Source organism: Felis catus, chromosome B2 (assembly GCF_018350175.1).
Source record: "Felis catus isolate Fca126 chromosome B2, F.catus_Fca126_mat1.0, whole genome shotgun sequence".
In the NCBI taxonomy this organism is placed as follows: Eukaryota; Metazoa; Chordata; class Mammalia; order Carnivora; family Felidae; genus Felis; species Felis catus.
The window spans coordinates 151,509,271-151,517,474 of record NC_058372.1 but is presented as its reverse complement, the minus strand read 5'-3'; the positions used below and the strand labels follow the sequence as shown (position 1 = coordinate 151,517,474).

At 59.5% G+C, this 8,204-nt stretch overlaps 1 long non-coding RNA gene across 1 annotated transcript; it reads left to right on the top strand.

Moving 5' to 3' along the window:
• The first annotated feature begins 1,452 nt into the window (after positions 1-1,452).
• Positions 1,453-7,753, top strand: LOC123385625. The gene is made up of 2 exons (XR_006598523.1): positions 1,453-2,639; positions 7,203-7,753. It is a non-coding gene; the product is annotated as an uncharacterized LOC123385625 (long non-coding RNA).
• Positions 7,754-8,204: the final 451 nt, after the last annotated feature.

Genomic DNA, 8,204 nt, shown 5'->3' with positions numbered 1-8,204 from the left:
GTGAGTGTGCCACGGCGGCGGGGGCGCTTCCCCACCCCGACCTGGGTCGGGACAGGCCTCACAGTCCTGCGGCTTTCAAGCTTCCAGAGCTCGTTGGAGACACACGTCCAAGCACCACGCGTGCTGTGGGCGACAGAAGGAGGCCTCCGCGGGTTCCCACGCACCGGTCCCGGGCCCGTGCCCCTGACGCAGCCCGAGGGCCTCTGGGGGTAATTCGATCGAGGCCCCTGACACAGGGAGCTTATCCCGGATGTTCCCGGCGGTCCTGAATGCAGTCAGGAGGGCCTTCACGAGCGCAAGAGGGAGGCACAGTCTGAGAGAAAGCACGGGTGACAACCGCAGAGGCAGCTGGACTGATGCTCTTTGAGGGTGAAGGGAGCGCCCACAAGCCGGGAGCGCCACGGCCTCGGAGGCTGGAGGACGCTCCCGCAGAGCCTCCCCGAGGCAGCAGCCCTGCCGGCAGCTTGACGGGTAGCCGTGAGACGCTTTGAGACTTGTGGCCTCTGGAGCCGTGCGGTGGGCCGTGGTGCCTGTGTGAAGCCACGGAACGTGATCCTTTGTTATGGCAGCAGCGGGAGCTAATCCACGTACAGATTCGGATTCAGTAGCCGTGGAGGTGGGTCTCGCATCTGTGGTGTTTACACGTTTCCTGGGCGATTCTGATTCACACCGAAGTCTGAGAGCAAGTGTCGTATAAACCAGAAGTTGGACAAAGTCAGCAGTGGCTGCGGGGCGGGGGGGGGGGGGGGTGGTGAGGATCAGGGGGCAGGGGCCCCGTGCTGGCAACGGTGGGCACTGGAGGGACGCAGGGGACAATTAGGATGTTTGAAATGGCTTAGAAGAGAGATTATAAGGGCCCTAACTCATTTTTAATTTGAAAAATTAAGTCAAATTACTGACCTCCTTGATCCTTTTCACGTATGAACTGACCGGTTGCATGAACAGAATTTGATTTTAATCAGAAATGACCACCTGATTCAGCCAAAAATGACTAAACCCTGTCTCTGAAGGGTCAAGGTGGCATAAAGTAGGTCGCGAGGCACAACTCGCAGTGCCCCGGTTCCCTCCTACGTATTTGGCATCTTTCGATCTTGTCTTCCACAGCCTAAATCCTGCCTCTCTTGTTCCAGAATCATTCCAGCCCTCCTTGGTCCCAAGTGTGACGCCCGTGTGTCAGGGATTCTTACAGTTCAGAGTGGCCCTAAGCTGTCACACTCCACGTTAGGTCCCGTTGTGTCACTCAGCCCTTCACTGACTCCACCACTGATGAACTCTGGACAGGATATTAGCAAGGGGAGCCTCCCTCCTGCTCCTGGAGGCCAGTGGGGGTGGGGGTCTCCCTCCTGCTCCTGGAGGCCAGTGGAGGTGGGGGAACATTTCTCCTCTTTCTGGAGAACAGTGGGGGTGGGGTCTCCCTCCTGCTCCTGGAGGCCAGTGTGAGGGGAGCTCTGTTTCCTCCTGCCGTCCACCAGCAGTCAGAGCTGCTTTCAGAAAGGAACACGAGGTCAGCAAGGCTTGTGCATTGCTTTAAAAGAACTTCGCTCCCCCACGAGACCAAGAAGGGTTCTTCCTGAAAGTGCAGTAGAGAAACAGTACTTTCCCATGGCCTGGAAGGGACCTCAGGGACACATGGAGTTCGGGGTCTCAGAGAGAACCCCGGCCCCGATCCTTCTAGGGGGTTCTGTGGGGCCAGGGGTTCCGGAGCAGTATCTCTCCCCGGCAAGTCCTCTGAAAACGCTCAGTCCCTCTTATGAGAGAGAGTTTACTCACTGTCGTTGGTTTCATGCACTGGGTTCCAGAGTATGATTTTGAACGATAAAGATCTCTGTGACCAAAACAACTTTAATTTGCAAGAGTGGACCTGACCCTAAGAGGCTCAATGGCTTCCCGAGGCCATACGTGCAGTTTAAGGGACCAGGACCTCTGCCGTTTCCTGGGCTCGAATTCTGGTGTGTGCCAGGCCCCCTGCTCAGTGCCGGGAGGGGAAGTTCCTGCCCAGGGGCCTGGCCCGGCCTGGGGCTGAGACAGGGGCTCTCGGGACATCCCAAAAGTCGTCAGAATAGGTCCATTTTCTCCCCTCTCTCAGGACGATGGAGGCCAAGAATGTCTTGCTTCCCTTTGTGAGGTCCTGGCTTGGCATGAAACTTGATGGGACCCCAGAAGGATCTGCAAGCAGGGGTGGAAGAAGGAGGGGTGAGACTGTCGTGAGCAGCCCCCATCCAGCAGCCCCATCCAGTAGCCCCCGTCAGCGTGCTCAGGGTGTGCTAGCATCCAGCACGCCGTGGGGTCAGGCACCAGCCCTTAAGGAGTCTGCAAAAGATCACCAGCCTCCTTCACGGCCTGGCTTACTAGCAAGGCCCTGCCCAGGAAGTGTGGGTGTCTCGGACCTGGAGGGGCGCAGACACGTGTGTGTGATTTCTAACGTATACACCGTGGAGCACGGGCCAGCGGCTGTGAGACACAGGCAGGGGGAGGGCGGACCTGGGGACAGGGTCACGGAGAGCGGTGGCTCGGCAGGGCCCTCGGAGCACGAGCAGACAGGACAAAGTCCAGACTGGCCATGGTGTGTCCCTCGCAGCCAGCACCCCCGCAGGGACACGGGGTTGCGGAATCAAAAAGGAAAATCGGTGGGATCCCAAGTGAGTAGAGGTGGGAGCCTCCCACTGGGACCCCCTCTGACGGGGGTGGGGGTGCAGGAGGAGGTTCTGGCAGGTGGCAAGGACACTCAGCGTGCCTGTGGACGTGGGCCAGCCCTTGAGCTGCGTCACAGCGCTGAGGACGCGCACGGGCGCCTCTGGTGAGGACGAGGAGGCTGTGGCCCCCAGCGGCCAGCCTGGCATTCCGGGCCTCACACCTGCACAGTGACTACCAGCTGTCTCCTCTCTGGGTTGGACGCCGGCTGGGAAAGGGAACGGCAGCAAAGACAGGGGTGCTCGTGGGGGTCACCCGGGGCCCCTTTCTGCAGAGATAGCCCGGAGTGGTCTTTGTGTGGTGCTCCTGCTGGGGGGCGGTCCTGGGCGATTCGCCCGCTGTCTGGTGAAAATAGTCTCAGAGGCCTGACTTTCTGGGAATGGTATTTCTTTCCAGAACCTGAGCCTCACATGAAAACCTCATGGTTAGCTTCCCTCACCCCTGCAGCCCCCACGGGTACAAATACGGAGGACCGAGGGGCGTCGTTGGGACAAGGTCACGTGGGGCTCCTCAGGTACAGAGGTCCTTCCTTCTGAAGTTCTGTGGCTGTGGGCTGGCGGCCAGGCCTCTGGGAGCCTGCCGAGCAGATCTGCTGACTCATCCTGGATAATTAGGACATGGAGTGTGTCGGATCCGTGCCACTGGGCCGAGGCCCCTTGCTTTCTTAATGGTGAAGCCGCTCACAGAGAAGACACAACAGATCAAGTCGCAGTGCCTGGCTCCTGCCAGGCTAGCGGGGCCCAGTCCTCTGAAGCAGGAGGGAGCCTGAGTGGGGCTGGGAGGGACGGGGACGGCCTCGCTCCCCATACCCAGGCACAACATGGGGGCCAGGGGCCAGTTTGGAGGCTAAACCACACCAAGTTTGACCCTGCAGAAGTGACTCCTCTCTTCGTGTGGCTTGGCCTGCGCACCTGGCCCCTCCACTAAGCTGTTTTGACTGATGGGTGACAGCAGGCGAATTACTTGCACCCTGGCCAGCCTCGTCCCCAGCTTCTGATCCTTTAAACCAGGAGCCTGTGAACACCTGCCAGGCTGAGGTTGTCTGAACACTGTCAGGTGGGCTGACTGTCCTTGGGAGGGAGGATATAAGACCGACCCAGGAAGGAAGACTGTGCCCCTGGAAGGGGGACTGTGTCCAGGGAAGGAGAACTTTGTCCTGGGGAGGGAGGACTGTGCCCCTGGAAGGAGGACGGTGTCCAGGGAAGGAGGACTGTGTCCTGGGGAAAGAGGACTGTGTCCTGGGGAAGGAGGACTGTGTCCTGGGGAAGGAAGACTGTGTCCTGGGGAAGGAGGACTGTGTCCTGGGGAAAGAGGACTGTGTCCTGGGGAAGGAGGACTGTGTCCTGGGAAGGAGGACTGTGTCCAGGGAAGGAGGACTATGTCCTAGGGAAGGAGGACTGTGTCCTGGGGAAGGAGGACTGTGTCCTTGGAAGGAGGACTGTGTCCTGGGGAAGGAGGACTTTGTCCTGGGGAGGGAGGACTGTGTGCTGGGGAAGGAGGACTGTGTCCAGGGAAGGAGGACTATGTCCTGGGGAAGGAGGACTGTGCCCCAAAAAGGATGATTGTGTCCTGGGGAGGGAGGACTGTACCCTGGGAAGGAGGACTATATCCTGGGAAGGAAGACTGTGCCCCTGGAAGGAGGACTGTGTCCAGGGAAGGAGGACTGTGTCTTGGGGAAACAGGACTGTGTCCTGGGGAAGGAGGACTGTGTCCTGGGGAAAGAGGACTGTGTCCTGGGGAAGGAGGACTGTGTCCTGGGGAAGGAAGACTGTGTCCTGGGAAGGAGGACTGTGTCCTGGGGAAGGAGGACTGTGTCCAGTGAAGGAGGACTGTGTCCTGGGAAGGAGGACTTTGTCCTGGGGAGGGAGGACTGTGTGCTGGGGAAGGAGGACTGTGTCCTGGGGAAGGAGGACTGTGTCCTGGGGAAGGAGGACTGTGCCCCAAAAAGGATGATTGTGTCCTGGGGAGGGAGGACTGTACCCTGGGAAGGAGGACTATATCCTGGGAAGGAAGACTGTGCCCCGGGAAGGAGGACTGTGTCCAGGGAAGGAGGACTTTGTCCTGGGGAGGGAGGACTGTGCCCCTGGAAGGAGGATGGTGTCCCGAGAAGGAGGACTATCTGATGCTCCTATGGGGGTCACAGACAGTGGCTCCAAGAGCCGTCAGATCACTGTGGGTTCCAGTTCGATGCAGGGGCTCCTCCTATCCCCAGACGGTCGGTGTGGTCTCGGAGGGGAAAGCTAGTTGGTAAAGAGGAGGGGGTGGGAAATACTGACAGCATTCTGGCCTGGCGGCCAGACGTCCTGCTTCTGGGGAACCGGGAGCTCGCTCTGCTTCCCCACGTGACTGGGGAACTGGTGGGGGTAGTGCCCCCAGTGGCAGCATGGCTCTTCCTGTTAGGGACGCCCCTGCCCCACACTATGATGCTTTTCCAAGTTCTCTTGCCAAGTTGCCTGAGGTTTGGCCCCAACATCGGCCAGACTGAACCTGAGTCCATCCCAGCCAACAGACGACAGGCGGGGAGTGAGCACCCTGGGCCCCAAAACCTGGTGACGACAGGCATTCAATCCCTCTCAAGTACTTTCCAAAGGAAGTCTCTGGTCCTGAGCTCCTCCCCCGGCCTTCCCACTCTCTCCAGTTCCCTCGCTTCGGCCGGCCTAAGTCGTCACGTCCCTTTGTGCTTTGCACAGTTCACTCTATGCAAATTACATCTCGATTAAAAATGTGGAGATGAAAACATTTTCAAGGCCCGGGGAGAGGCGATAGTTGGCCCCTCACTACCCACACCCGTCAGTCCCGAGCTGGCCGGGGGCTCGCGGCGGACGAGCAGGTGGGCCCGCACGACTGGCGGTGGAGACGCTGGTCAAGGCTGCCCGTCGGGCCTCTGCTGGGGTCTCTGTCCCTGCAGGGGCTGCGGACTCACGCTGACCCAAATGTCCCCCACTTGTGCCCGCGGGCAAACAGGTCCTAGGAGGCTGTGGACGGGAGGAGGCTGTGGGGCAGGAGGCCCACGGCTGAGGGACAGCGAGCCGCCTGCAGAGGCTGAGCCCTCGTGTTGGGCGTGACAGGGATGACCTTGGTCAGCGCTCCTCCGGTCGCTGAGCCAGGCTGCACGTGGGGACACTGGGGCCGCCGCTGCCCGACAGCCATGCCGGTGTCCCTGCTGTCAATGTGCGCCAACTCCCGCTGCCCCGGACGCCTGCCCTTACAGGGTAGACGAAGGGTGTCCGGATGTGCACACAGCAACTTGTGGGGCACCCTAGCTTTTTAAAATGTTCTCATCAAAGTCGTTCGGCCGAGAGAACGAAGCCCCCACTTCTCAGCTAGACCATGAGGAGACCCAGGCTGCCACGCAGAGCGGGGAGAAGAGCTGACTTTTGTTCTGGCTCAGCTGAGCCTGAGCCGAGCCCAGGCCAAGGGCAGGATGCCCGTGGCTGACCCGAGGCTGGTTCGGGGGAAAGCGCCCATCCACATCCTCGTCTCTGCCCCGGCGACAAGAAGCCACAGAAACGAAAATAAACACAGCCCCCAGGAATTCTTCTAGATGCCTCCTGTGCCCATCCCCCCAGGATCACCGAACACTCAGTTGCAGCCGGGAAGTGCCCAGAGCTGTGAGTGCACACGGTGTGTCCCTTCTCTGCACCCACAGCCTCCACACTCTGGGAACCGCAGTCACCGGCGTGACCAGCGTTGTTTTTCTCCTGGCTCCCCAAGAATCCCGCACATTTTAATCCTTCAGGAGGCCATTAGGCAACTCGCTCCCCAGGGCAAGCCTGGATTATACAGCCGTGATTTCCCGCCACTCACGGCCCGCTCCTGAATTAGCCAGGAAGTGGCATTGCCTTAGGGGAATTCATCACTCATAATTTATTTTAGAAAAATATACAAACATTTTCTTCTTTAAAGAAATAAACTTCCAGGGTTCTTCTAATGTCAACAATTTGGGCCCTGTCAGAGGTACATTTTGTTGAAAGTCTGGCGATTAAAGGGTGAGGCGTGGGAGGAGGCGGGGGCCCCGCAGGCGCCCCGGATGGAGCCGTGGGGTGCAAGTTGGTGCTGCCCGGGAGTTGGCGTCTTTCTGCCTTGCCTTTTCCCCCGTGTGCACTCCCCTCCACAAAGTGTCCAAGCAGTGGCAGTAGAACCCAGGGACCGTCGCGCACACACAGGGCACCTGCCGGTATGTCGTGGTGCCCTGTCACCCGTCTCCAGGGGAGGGGCTTCTGGAGGTGGGCGCTAAGTCACCAAGCCTCTCCTCCCAGCAAGGGACAGCATGTTGTCCCTGTTCCACCCAGAGGGCCCACCACAGCCAGGTCGTGGGCTGGCCTCGGGGACCGTGTGGGTGATGTCACGGAACATTCTGGAGTTCTGTGGTGTATTATTGCAGTCTCCTCCTCATGCAACAGCTGTGTACCCGCACCCCCCCCCCCCCCTTGCTTCAGCCCCGTGGCCACGACAGACAGGGAGCGCTCCTTGCCGGAAGCCACTGGCTCAGGGTGGGTGTGCTTCTGCAGGCATTGGAAAGGAAAGTGTGGGACCCCGGTCACCTCATGCTCCTGGGAGAAGAATGGCGTCCTGTGTGACACCCCAACCGGACCCCCCGCGTCTTCACAGTGGTCTTGGCCCCTTTGCTCGATTTTAAGAGAAAGGCAAGTTTTGAAGCGTATGCAACGATCGCCTGCACTCAATTTGGGGTCGCTCCAGTGTTGGTGGGGAGACGGCCCTTCACACTCTGCCCTGAGAGCGCTCACCTGGGCGTTTGCCTGTGCTTCTCTGTCCCGCACCTTCTGCTAACTGCGCGGACCACATGGGACCCTCAGGCAGGGACACGTGAACTCATTTTGTTTTCCCTACGGATCTTTTGGAACCGTGGACAGACCGTGCCCACGAGGGGAGCAGCCGTTGGGGGGGGGCCTGTGGGAACGTTCTGTCTCGTGGGGCAGATGGGTAAGCCAGCCTTGCCTCCCTCCACACCAGCCCCCCAATGGCACCCTCTGACCACACCTTGGCCGCATCCTGATACTGAGAAGAAAATGTTAACATTAAAAAAAAAAACAAACAGGTATTTTGACTGCACGAGTTCTTATATTCAGGTACTTGGGAACATCTGTGCAGACAATTAAAAAAAAATCTTGGCCCCTAAATTGATTATGAATTTACAGGAAAGACTTCCGCCTGGTAGGGGCCTGGGGTCATCTGTATTAGTGGCAGGGCCTGGGAAGGAGGCCGGGCCAGAAGAAGGTGGAAGGAGGAGGTGGGGGTGCGAGGTACTGAGGATGTGGAGAGGTGAAAGCGCCTGGAGGCGGGCGAGCAGAGTCATGGGGCAGACCGTTCGCAGAGGGGAGAGAGGCCCCAACACGCGCCGTAGGGCCCGGGGACAAGAAGAGCGAGAATGCGGAGGGTGCGCTCCCCGCGCCGCGTGGAAAGACTCGTACCCAGAGCCGCTGTGCTGGTGGAGGGGCCAACGTGATGTCAGGCAGACACCCACGGGCGGGTGCAGCTTCCCAAGCAGCAGT